General features: G+C 42.1%; 1 non-coding gene across 1 annotated transcript; it reads left to right on the top strand.

Moving 5' to 3' along the window:
- The first annotated feature begins 8,502 nt into the window (after positions 1–8,502).
- On the top strand, positions 8,503–8,578 carry trnaa-cgc (transfer RNA alanine (anticodon CGC)). The gene has a single exon. It is a non-coding gene; the product is annotated as a tRNA-Ala (tRNA).
- Positions 8,579–12,705: the final 4,127 nt, after the last annotated feature.

The following is a 12,705-nucleotide window of genomic DNA, read 5'->3' on the forward strand; positions in this document are numbered from 1 at the left end:
GATATCTTTTACACACTAATTGATCAAAAATAATGTTTTTTTTTATCAATTAGTGTATTTGAGTTTAACCACAATGTTTAGTATATTATTTGTTCTGTATTTTCTGGTGGATTAAACTGAAATTGCAACCAACTTTCTATGGCTTGATAAAAAATTACGATATTTTGGAGATGATTTCTTTTTCAAATAACCGAAAGCGAGGGGTTGTAATCTGAATAAAGGGAAAAAGGCCATTCTTGAACATGGGTTGAGACTTTCTTATTTATTTGCTAGAGAACCAGTTCGAATTTAAGTATGACGTTTGAAAGACTGAAGCCATTAGTGAGAGGTCTAATGCTTTAATATTTAATCATTTCTGCCCTCCGAAATTAATTTTCATTATAGAAATAGGCCCTTTTAATTTTGTCTGGCTTGCCATTCCAAATAAAATGGAATATTCTTTGCTCATATAATTTAAAAAACAGGTCGCTAGGTGTAGGCAAGACCATAAGCAAATCGGTAAACTGGGTTATGACTAAAGAGTTAATCAGGGTGATTTTTCAACATGTAGACAGGTATTTTCCTTTCCATGGTAGCAAGATCTTATCTATTTTTGCTAACTTTCTATTGAAATATATTGGAGTGAGATCATTTATTTCTTGCAGAATATGTATACTGAGTATGTTCACATCCCCATCAGACTATTTTATTGGTAAACTACACGATAATGTAAAATATGTATTTTTTTGTGATCCAATACGTAATATAATACATTTATCATAATTTGGTTGTAATCCAAAGAGGTTAGAAAAATTATCTATATCCTCTATGAGGCTGTGGAGGGATCCAAATTGTGAATTTGAAAGAAAACATGAATCATCAGCATAGAATGACACCTTTGTTTTTAAACCCTGGATTTTGGACCCCTTAATATTATTGTTGGGTCTGATTTTAACAGCTAACATTTCATTGGCAATAATAAATAGATATGCCGATAGTGGACAACCTTGTTTTACTCCTCTTGACAGTTTAAAACTTTCTGAGAAGTAGCCATTATTTACTATTTTACACATAGGGTTAATATAAATAACTTTAACCCATTTTATAAGAGATTTGCCCAAATTGATATATTCCAGGCATTTATATATAAACTCCAGTCATACAGTACTTTATCAAATGCCCTTTCAAAGTCAGCTATGAATACCAGGCCTGGTTTCCCTGATTTTCCATAGTGTTCTATTGTTTCTAGTACATGTCTTATATTATCTCCAATGTATTGTCCATGTTAAAAACCTGTCTGATTAGGATGAATAATATCCAACAATACCTTTATAATTCTATGCGCTATTCACTGTATTTTCACTGTATTTGCGTTTTACTGTCCCTTAATAAGGTGTATTTTTACCTGCTTTTTAAAATCTGATTCTACTGCTTGCATCAGTTACCTGATGTGGAATACAGTTCCATGTAGTCATGGCTCTATGTAGTACTGTGCGCCTCCCATAGTCTGTTCTGGACTTGGGGACTGTGAAGAGACCTCTGGTGGGGAATGCATAGCTGTGTGCAAGTAATTTAAACAGACAGCTCGGTACATTCAGCTCGGTATATCAGCATTCAACACCTCTCACAAAAACAAGTAGTGATGAAGTCAATCTCTCTTAGCTCTTTGTGTACTTTTAAGGGCCAGCCGTGCTGCCCTGTTCTGAGCCAACTGCAATTTTTCTAAATCCCTCTTTGTGGCAACTGACCACACGACTGAACAGTAGTCTATGTGTGACAAAACTAGGGCCTGTAGGACCTGCCTTGTTGATAGTGTTGTTAAGAAGGCAGAGCAGCGCTTTATTATGGACAGACTCTTAGCTACTGTTGTATCAATATGTTTTGACCATGAGAGTTTACAATCCAGGGTTACGCCAAGCAGTTTAGTCACCTCAACTTCCACATTATTCATTACGAGATGTAATTGAGGTTTAGGGTTTAGTGAATGATTTGTCCCAAATACAATGCTTTTAGTTTTGGAAATATTTAGGACTAATATATTCCTTGCTACCCATTCCGAAACGAACTGCAGCCCTTTGTTAAGTGTTACAGTAATTTTAGTTTTTGTAGTAGCTGACATGTATAATGTTGAGTCATCAACATACATAGACACACTGGCTTTACTCAAAGCATGTCGTTAGTAAAGATTGAAAAAAGTAAGGGGCCTAAACAGCTACCCTGGGGAATTCCTGATTCTACCTGGATTATGTTTTAGAGGCGTCCATTAAAGAACACCCTCTGTGTTCTGTTAGACAAGTAACTCTTTATCCACATTACTGCAGGTGGTGTAAAGCCATAACACATACGTTTTTCCAGCAGCAGACTATAATTGATCATGTCAAAAGCTGCACTGAAGTCTAACAGACAGCCCCCACAATCATTTTATCATCAATTTCTCTCAGCCAATCATCAGTAATTTGTTTAAGTACTGTGCTTGTTGAGTGTCCTTCCCTATAAGCATGCTGAAAGTCTGTTGTCAATTTGTTTACTGTGAAATAGCATTGTATCTGGTCAAACACCATTTTTTCAGCTATTTGAGCCAGTAAAGGGGGCTGTACTATTCTTGGGTAGCGAAATGACTTTAGCTTCCCTCCAGGCCTGAGGTCACACACTTTCTACTAGGCTTAAATTAAAGATGTGGCAAATAGGAGTGGCATAATCGTCCGCTATTATCGTCAGTAATTTTCCATCCAGATTGTCAGACCCCGGTGGCTTGTCATTGTTGATAGACAACAATACCTATTTCACCTTTTCCACACTGACTTTACGGAATTCAAAAGTACAATTCTTGTCTTTCATAATTTGGTCAGATATACTTGGATGTGTAGTGTCAGTGTTTGTTGCTGGCATGTCATCCCTAAGTTTGCTTATCTTGCCAATGAAAAAGTCATTAAAGTAGTTGTCAATATCAGTGGGGTTTGTGATGGTTGAGCCATCTCATTCAATGAATGGAGCCGAGTTTGCCTTTTTTTCCCAAAATGTCATTTAAGGTGCTCCAAAGCTTTTTACTATCATTCTTTATATCATTTGTTTTTGTTTCATTGTGTAATTTATTTACATTTTTATTTAGTTTACTCACATGATTTCTTAATTTGCAGTACGTTTGCCAATCAGTTAGGCTGCCAGATCTTTGCCTCATCCATCTCAACCATACAAATGTTCAATTCCTCATCAATCCAAGGGGATTTAACAGTTTTTACAGTCATTTTCATAATGGGTGTGTGCTTATTAGTAACTGGAATAAGCAATTTCATAAATGTGTCAAGTGCAGCATCTGGTTGCTCCTCATTACACACCACAGACCAGCAAATATTCTTTACATCATCAACATATGAATCACTACAAAACGTATTGTATGACCTCTTATATACTATATTAGGCCCAGCCTTTGGAACTTTGGTTTTCCTAGATATGGCTACTATATTGCGATCACTACATCCTATGGATTTGAATACTGCTTTAAAGCAAATTTCTGCAGCATTAGTAAAGATGTAATCAATACATGTTAATGATTTTATTCTTGTGCTGTTTGTAAATACCCTGGTAGGTTTGACTGACAACCTGAATCAGGTTGCAGGCACTGGTTACAGTTTCTTGAGTGGGCAGCTTGATGAGAGCCAGTCAATATTTAAATCACTCAGAAAATATACTTCTCTGTTCATGATATCACATACATTATCAAGCATTTCACACATATTATCCAGATACTGTAGGCTACAACGCTACAGCACCATGTGAAGTAATACCAGGATTTATCCTCTAGTCTGCCCAGCTTCAGTCATGGTTTAAAAGTTAGTGCTTCCTGTGTCAACATAAATTCTCTGTCACTTGCCTTTGTGAAACATTTATACTCAGACATTGATACTGCGTTCCATTTACACACTAAGAGAGGCTGCCTGCCTTCACCTGAAACATGTTTTTGAATGGTTAATGAATTAGTATTTCAATTGAACCTTCATAGTGCTTCCCATTTAATGTAATCCAAACATTTAGCAGAATCATTGCATTAGGTTAGACTAGAGCACCATATAATCCACCCAGGCCAACAGATCCTCCACTTTATAAGGAGGGTGAAGGTGACACCCAGTCTCCTCTGATGTTCTCATGTTATCACTGACTTTTACTGCCAGGAGAGATGGGAGAGGAGAATGGTGTGCATGACTAGCCCAGGCCGACACGGCCCAGATGCTCTCGGTTTCAGAATGACTGAGTCATTGTGGTTTCCGCTTTTATAGCTAGTGATGGTGTGTCTGGTCTGAGGAGGTTATGAAGAAACACTTCCGGGGAACGGTTTGTGGTTGGCATGTCGCGTGTGATCACTACCCTCCCTCACAGGAAGCACAGTGATAGGCATAGAGAGAGAACCCATCAGACCTCATTCTGGTCCGTCACGATCAGCATTAGCACAAACACATATGCAGTTTGCTCTGAGGATGTGTGAAGTGGCACTGACATGTGTATGTCATATATATAGAACTCTGTTGCCTTTTCTGAACAGGCATGTCTTCTGTTACATTAATGTTCATTTATGAGGAAAGTTTTGCAGGCTATAGGCAGGATACGTAGGCTCACGCCTCCTCTGTACCTGTAAGAGAGTGGTGATTATTCTCAGTCTCCAGCCATGAGATTATATCGGTCTGTAAACTGTTAGTTGTAGATCATAGTGTCTGTGATCTGTGCCCTGAGTGCACCTACTGTACTGGCAGCTGCTGCTGACACTGTCTGTCTGTCTGTCTGTCTGTCTGTCTGTCTGTCTGTCTGTCTGTCTGTCTGTCTGTCTGTCTGTCTGTCTGTCTGTCTGTCTGTCTGTCTGTCTGTCTGTCTGTCTGTCTGTATGTCCCTGTTTCCTGTGTAAGTTCAGATGTTGTCTTATCAAACTTAACTTGCTGAAGTCCAAGTGCTGAATCGGTTCAAGCCCTCTAACCCTATATCATTATTCTATTCTTGTCAGAACTACAAAGTTCTGTTGCTCTCAGTTAAAGGGAGCAACAGAGGGAGTGGGCTTCAACAGTGGTCCCTGGTGATCTGACTTCACAGCCTTTTTCTGTCTAGACAGACAGCAATTTCTAAAACTCCATGATATATTCTGATCAACTGGCTTGTTTTTGTGTCAGGAAACTAAATGCCACATGAATCAGATAATATACAGTTGAAGTCGGAAGCTTACATACAGCTTAGCCAAATACATTTAAACACATTTTTTCACAATTCCTGACATTTAATCCTAGTAAAAATTCCCTGTTTTAGGGCAGTTAGGATCACCACTTTATTTTATGTCAGAATAATAGTAGAGAGAATGATTTACTTCAGCTTTTATTTCTTTCATCACATTCCCAGTGGGCCAGAAGTTTACATACACTCAATCAGTATTTGGTAGCATTGCCTTTAAATTGTTTAACTTGGGTCAAACGTTTCGGGTAGCCTTTCACAAGCTTCCCACAATAAGTTGGGTGAATTTTGGCCCATTTCTCCTGTCAGAGCTGGTGTAATTGAGTCAAGTTTGTAGGCCTCCTTGCTCGCACACGCTTTTTCAGTTCTGCCCAAACATTTTCTATAGGATTGAGGTCAGGGCTTTGTGATGGCCTCTCCAATACCTTGACTTTGTTGTCCTTAAGCCATTTGTCCACAACTTTGTAAGTATGCTTGGGGTCATTGTCCATTTGGAAGACCCATTTGCGACCAAGCTTTAACTTCCTGACTGATGTCTTGAGATGTTGCTTCAATATATCCACATAATTTTCCTTCCTCATGATGCCATCTATTTTGTGAAGTGCACCAGTCCCTCCTGTAGCAAAGCATCCACACAACATGATGCTGCCCCCCCCCGTGCTTCACAGTTGGGATGGTGTTCTTCGGCTTGCAAGCCTCCCCCTTCTTCCGCCAAACATAACGATGGTCATTATGGCCAAACAGTTCTATTTTTGTTTCATCAGACCAGAGGGCATTTCTCCAAAAAGTACGATCTTTGTCCCTATGTGCAGATGCAAACCGTGGTCTGGCTTTTTTATGGCAGTTTTGGAGCAGTGGCTTTTTCCTTGCTGAGCGGCCTTTCAGGTTATGTTGCTATAGGACTCGTTTTACTGTGGATATAGATACTTTTGTACCTGTTTCCTCCAGCATCTTCACAAGGTCCTTTGCTGTTGTTCTGGGATTGATTTGCACTTTTCGCACCAAAGAACGCGTCTCCTTCCTGAGCGCTATGATGGCTGTGTGGTCCCATGGTGTTTATACTTGTGTACTATTGTTTGTACAGATGAACGTGGTACCTTCAGGCGAATGGAAATTGCTCCCAAGGATGAACCAGACTTGTGGAGGTCTATCATTTTTTACTGAGGTCTTGGTTTATTTCTTTTGATGTTCCCATGATGTCAAGCAAAGAGGCACTGAGTTTGAAGGTAGGCCTTGAAACACATCAACAGGTACACCTCCAATTGACTCAAATTATGTCAATTAGCCTATCAGAAGATTCTAAAGCCATGACATAATTTTCTGGAATTTTCCAAGCTGTTTAAAGGTACAGTCAACTTAGTGTATGTAAACTTCTGACCCACTGGAATTGTGATACAGTGAATTATAAGTGAAATAATCTGTCTGTAAACAATTGTTTGAAAAATTACAATTAATTGTGTCATGCACAAAGTAGATGTCCTAACCGACTTGCCAAAACTATAGTTTGTTAACAAGAAATTTGTGGAGTGGTTGAAAAACGAGTTTTAATGACTCCAACCTAAGTGTATGTAAACTTCTGACTTCAACTGTATATGGCCATTACAACAGATCAAAGACTTTGACTAAAGTTACTGCGTTTTGCCTTTGTAGGGCAGTACACTACAGGACACTCATTGCCAAAGGTATCATCATGATCTAAGATCACTTTAAAAATGAAATCACTCATTTAGATTACTTCTGCTCTGGGGTTGATGGTACAATTGGTGGTTGTGTTTGTTCCTGGGTTTATCCTCTTCAATGCCCACTTAGGCTACATCTCTGTTGTAGTACTTACCTACCGTATGTCCAACTAAATTGAATGAAGATATTAACTGGAGAGAACAAGGCCAGGTGTTAGTGATGTCTATACAGGGCTCAATCAAAAATATTTGCGGTATTAATGATAAGAATTGCCAGCAATTACAATTCAGGGTTAAGGAGCACCAGAAATATTTGTAAGAATTGAGATGTACACTGAAAAAAATATATAAACTCCACATGTAAAGTGTTGGTCCCATGTTTCATGAGCTGAAATTGAAAAAAATCCATACGCACAAAAAGCTTATTTCTCTCAAATGTTCTGCACACATTTGTTTCTTTCCCTGTTAGTGAGCATTTCTCTTTGGCCAAGATATTCCATCCACCTGACAGCAATTTCTAAAACTCCATGATATATTCTGATCAACTGGCTTGTTTTTGTGTCAGGAAACTAAATACCACATGAATCAGATAATATACAGTTGAAGTCGGAAGTTTACATACAGCTTAGCCAAATACATTTAAACTTAGTTTTTCACAATTCCTGACATTTAATCCTAGTGATTAAACAGCATGATAATTACATAGGTGCACCTTGTGCTGGGGGCAATAAAAGGCTACTCTAAAATGTGCAGTTTTGTCACACAACACAATCTCACAGATTTCTGAAGTTTTGCGTGCTCGTCGTCCTCACCAGGGTCTTGACCTGATTGCAGTTCGGCGTCGATACCGACTTCAGTGGGAAAATGCTCACCTTCCATGGCCACTGGCATGCTGGAGAAGTGTGCTCTTCACGGATGAATCTTGGTTTCAACTGTACCGGGCAGATGGCAGACAGAGTGTATGGCATTGTGTGGGCGAGCGGTTTGCTGATGTCAGTGTTGTGAATAGAGTTCCCCATGGTGATGGTAGGGTTATGGTATGGGCAGGCATGAGCTACGGATAACGAACACAATTGCATTTCATTGATGGCAATTTGAATGCACAAAGATAATGTGACGAGATCCTGAGGCCCATTGTCGTGCCATTCATTCGCCGCCATCCCCTCATGTTTCAGCATGATAATGCACAGCCCCATGTCGCAAGGATCTGTACACAATTCCTGGAAGCTGAAAATGTCCAAGTTCTTCCATAGCCTGCATACTCACCAGCCATGTCACCCATTGAGCATGTTTGGAATGCTCTGGATTGACATGCACGACAGTGTGTTCTACTTCCCGCCATTATCCAGAAACTTTGCACAGCCATTGAAGAGGAGTGGGACAGACATACCACAGGCTACAATCAACAGCCTGATCAACTCTATGCAAAGGAGATGTGTCACGCTGCATGAGGCAAATGGTGATCACACCAGATACTGACTGGTTTTCTGATCCACTCCCCTACCTTTTTTGCAAAGGTATCTGTGACTGACAGAATCATGTCTGTATTCCCAGTCATGTGAAATCCATAGATTATGGCCTAATCAATTTTTTCAATTGACTGATTTCTTCATATGAACTGTAACTCAGTAAAATGGCCTTCCCTGTAGCTCAGTTGGTAGAGCATGGTGTTCGCATCGCCAGGCTTGTGGGTTCGATTCCCACGGGGGGCCAGCACAGGAAAAAAAATGTATGAAATGTATGCATTCACTACTGTAAGTCGCTCTGGATAAGAGTGTCTGCTAAATGACTAAAAATGTAAATGTAAAATGTAAAATCTTTGAAATAGTTGCATGTTGAGTTTATACTTTTGTTCACTGTAGCTTAGATTGGGCCTATATGAATCCTAGCTACTTCATGTCCTGAAGAAGCTCTCCCTTTTCCTTTCTTTCTGTGCCACCAAATGTTTGCATACTACTGTTAGAGTTACCACAAACGTTATGATAACTTTCATCTGTGTTAACTTTCATCTGTGTTAGCTAGCTAGTTTATGCTGTAACATGACTGAACAAGGTAAGCGGCTCGTGACTAGTTTTAGAACGGCACGTGACATGTTTTATGAACGTAAAATTCGGTCTCGCCAATACGCCTTAGAAAGGAAAATAACGGTTAGCTGGTAATATGAGTCACACCATTTGAACAGTTTGAGAAAAGCAAGCTGTTTTCCCTATAGTAATTGTGCATGATGGTCACAAATCTGAGCTCAGTGTATTCTCTTTGGAACTCAGATGCTACTTCACAGCAAAGTAATCATTACAACAATTATTATCTGGGTGATTTGTTTTCTAAGAGTGCTGGTGCTCCCAAAGATGAATTCCAGGTAGTACACCAAAATATTTAGGAGCACATACGACCAAAATGGTAGCACTATAGTGCCCTGGTATACCCAGTAAATGAAGTCATGGCTTAGAATAGGCCTATACAGTATAAGCCTATTAATTCCCCTGAAATGAGACTATATTGTATACAGAAATATCATAACTCCTTCCTCTCTGAGTTCAGGATAGCTCCTGAATACACTAGGTGAGTGCACAGTGTATTCAGGGAGACTGTATGAGGTTTTTCCCCCTCACTACCAGCAACATGCAATGCATGTACTTTAGATATATAAGTCCTTTTACCTTTTTGAAATAATTAAACCATGTATTTTTTTACTGCCTGATTAACAAGGTCCAGTACAATAGTGATGGAATGATGACACACTCTAGTATATTAATAGCCTGCAAGAAAAGGCTTTTAGAAGAATAGCTGCTGTGGTCCTGAAATAATAATGACATTTTTTATTTAACTAGGCCTGTCAGTTAAGAACAAATTCTTATTTACAATGACAGCCTACACTGGCCAAACCCGGACAACACTGGGCCAATTGTGCGCCGCCCTATTGGATTCCAAATCACGGCCGGTTGTGATACAGCCTGGATTCAAACCAGGGTGTCTGTAGTGACGCCTCTTGCACTGAGATCCAGTGCCTTAGACCACTGCGCCACTCGGGAGCCCCAAATAAAGGGCTTTCTGTGCTGAATATGACAAGCTATCAAGTACTAGATGATATTAATGCAATTGTTTTATTCAGGAAAGGGATAGTGTTATAGCCTAGTACCAGATATAGTTGTGCTGTCTTGCTAACTCATAGGATGAGCAAGTTATATTAGTCAATTTGGACTTACATTGGAATTACATTGTAAAGCATTTAGTACGGATTATTGTAAGTATTGTTATGGAATAGTCTAGGTAGTCTAGACAGCACACTACATCCCACTACCAATTTCACACTCCATTCCCCCAGGGGCAGCAGCAAACTTGTCCAGGTGTTTGATAAGCACATCAGTTGCTGCCCATTAAGGGGATCGTCAGTCAGGGTCCCAGCTGGCAGGCTACTGGTTGTAAGGATCTATGTGTAGCTGGTGCAGAGGAGTCAGGCACAGAACAGCAGAGATGAGTAAATAAAAGGAACTTTACTCAAAGTCATCAAAATACAAGAGAATTACCAAGCCCACAATACGGACCACAATACAACAAACAATCACTCACAAACAAACATGGGGAACAGAGGGTTAAATAATAAACAGGTCATTGGGTGAGTGAAACCAGGTGTGTAAGACTAAGACAAAACAAATGGAAAATGAAAAGTGGATCGGCGGTGGCTAGAAGGCCGGCACCGTCGACCACCGAACGCCGCCCGAACAAGGAGAGGGACCGACTTCGGTGGAAGTTGTGACAGTACCCCCCCCTTGACGGCGGCTCCAGCAGCATGCCGACACCGACCTCGGGGACGACCCGGAGGACAAGGCGCAGGGCGATCCGGGTGGAGACGGTGGAAATCCCAGAGCAACAAAGGGTCCAAGACGTCCTCCACCGGCATCCAGCATCTCTCCTCCGGACCATACCCCTCCCACTCCATGAGGTACTGAAGGCCCCTCGCCCGACGCCTCGAGTCCAGGATGGCTCGAACAGCATACGCCGGGGCCCCCTCGATGTCCAATGAATGGTCAATAAAATTCCCAGCTGCGCCTGAATCTATGAGCGCCTTATGCTGGGAATGCGGGGAAAACTCAGGAAATGAAATAAACACATACATGTGAGCAACAGGGGGCTCTGGGTGAGCCTGGTGCCAACTCACCTGGGGTGACACGATAGTGCCCTGCCTGCTGCCTCGACTCCCTGAGGAACCCCCCCCAGCACTGACCAGCAGTGTGCCCTCTGCGGCCACAGATGGTGCAGGGAATGGCCCCTCCTCCGGTCGCCCTAAGTGCAGCACCTCCCAGCTCCATGGGCGTCGGAGCAGAGGTGCTGGGGATGGACCTGACAGGTCCCGATCCGGATGTCCGTGGGCAGTCAGCAGGTTGTCCAGCCAGATGGACATGTCACCAGCTGGTCCAATGTGAGGGTGGTGTCTCGGCAGGCCACCTCGCGACGGACATCCTTGCGCAGACTGCACCTGTAGTGATCGATGAGGGCCCTGTCGTTCCATCCCGCACTGGCGGCCAGGGTCCGGAAGTCCAAGGCGAAATCCTGCGTGCTCCTCGTCCCCTGCCTCAGGTGGAACAGACGTTCACCCGCCGCTCGACCCTCAGGCGGGTGGTCGAACACTGCCCGAAAGCGGCGGGTGAACTCTGCGTAATGGTCCAACGCCACGTCTCCTTCACTCCACACGGCGTTGGCGAACTCCAGGACTTTGCCTGAGAGGCAGGAGACGAGGACGGACACACTCTCACGCCCCGAAGGAGCCGGGTGGACGGTCGCCAGGTAGAGCTCCAGCTGTAGTAGAAACCCCTTGCATCTGGCAGCCGTTCCATCATACTCCCTCGGGAGCGCGAGTCGAATCCCGCTGGAACCAGGTGGAAGAGTGGTGGACAGTGGGACCTGTTGTAGTGGGGCTGGTGGAGGCGCTGGAAAACCCCCTCCTCTCTCCCAATGATCCATCGTCTGCAGCACGCGATCCATAGCTGTGCCCAGACGTTGTAACTGGGAGGGCATCTGCTCCTGCTGACTCCATATGGGGTGAGTGATTCTGTAAGGATCTATGTGTAGCTGGTGCAGAGGAGTCAGGCGCAGGACAGCAGAGATGAGTAAATAAAAGTAACTTTACTCAAAGTCATCAAAATACAAGAGAATTACCAAGCCCACAATACGGACCACAATACAACAAACAATCACTCACAAACAAACATGGGGAACAGAGGGTTAAATAATAAACAGGTAATTGGGTGAGTGAAACCAGGTGTGTAAGACTAAGACAAAACAAATGGAAAATGAAAAGTGGATCGGCGGTGGCTAGAAGGCCTGCGACGTCGACCGCCGAACGCCGCCCGAACAAGGAGAGGGACCGACTTCGGCGGAATTCGTGACACTGGTTTTGTTTGGTGGCCTTTTGTTTGAGCATACCTTTTTGTATTTTTATTTTTTGTACATATTGATTTAGTCACCAATTGAAGAAATAATAATCCTTGGACTGGCCGACCAAGAGGTCAAGACTGAGCTGGCCCTGGACTTAAGGTAAGGTATCTGTCTCCTGGGTACATACAGTGCATCACATTTTGTTGTGTTACAAATTGGCACCTAGGCTGATTTCTCACATACGTAGATGCACATCTTAAATCAGTTTAAAGAACAGTTAACTATGACTAAGACCCCTAGACTTAGCGAGTGCAACAATATTAGAGGGCTAGTTAAGCAGTTTCGTAACAGTATTTTAGCAGCATCTTGAGGATGTTTTAATACAGACACTTCTATGTTCCATCCAATCTATAGCCTTTAAGCTTTGTAATACACACTGTCCATAGTATTGTGAAGCTACTGT

This window comes from Salmo salar, chromosome ssa09 (assembly GCF_905237065.1).
Source record: "Salmo salar chromosome ssa09, Ssal_v3.1, whole genome shotgun sequence".
In the NCBI taxonomy this organism is placed as follows: domain Eukaryota; kingdom Metazoa; phylum Chordata; class Actinopteri; order Salmoniformes; family Salmonidae; genus Salmo; species Salmo salar.